Source organism: Orycteropus afer, unplaced genomic scaffold, assembly GCF_000298275.1.
Source record: "Orycteropus afer afer isolate SDZICR_OR568_19922 unplaced genomic scaffold, OryAfe1.0 scaffold01295, whole genome shotgun sequence".
Lineage (NCBI taxonomy): Eukaryota > Metazoa > Chordata > Mammalia > Tubulidentata > Orycteropodidae > Orycteropus > Orycteropus afer.
Window position 1 is genome coordinate 28,642 of NW_006922882.1, and position 637 is coordinate 29,278.

A 637-nucleotide genomic window follows, 5' to 3' on the forward strand; every position below is an offset into this window, starting at 1 on the left:
TCTTGGCTCTCACTTCTTTAGGATATATACCTAGTAATGGAATAGCTGGGTCAAATGGTATTTCTAATTCCAACTTTTTCAGGAATCACCATATTGCTTTCCACATTGGTTGTATCATTTGACAGTCCCACCAGCAGTTTCTGAGAGTCCCAATCTCTCTGCATCCTTGCCAGCATTTGTTATTTTCTATCTGGTTGAACTTTGCTATTAGTGCTAAGGCCAGATGATATCTCATTATGGTTTTGATTTGCATCTCTCTAATGGCTGATGATCATGAGCATTTCTTCATGTTTGTTGGCTGCCTGAATATCCTCTTTGGTTAAGTTTCTATTCATGTCTTCTGCCCATGTTAATGGGATTATTTGTCTTTTTGTTGTTGAGGTGTTGGAGTTTTCTACAAATTCTAGAGAGAAGTCCCTTGTCAGATATGTCATTGCTGAAAATTTTTCCCAATCTGAAGTTTCTATTTTGACTCTTTGGGAGAAGTCTTTGGAAGCACATAAAAATTAAATTTTTAGAAGGTCCCATTCATCTAGGTTACCTTCTGCTGTCTGTGCATTTTGGGTTATGATTTATAGTCTATTTATGCCATATATCAGGGCCCCTAAATTTGCCCCTAGTTTTTCCTTGAGGAACT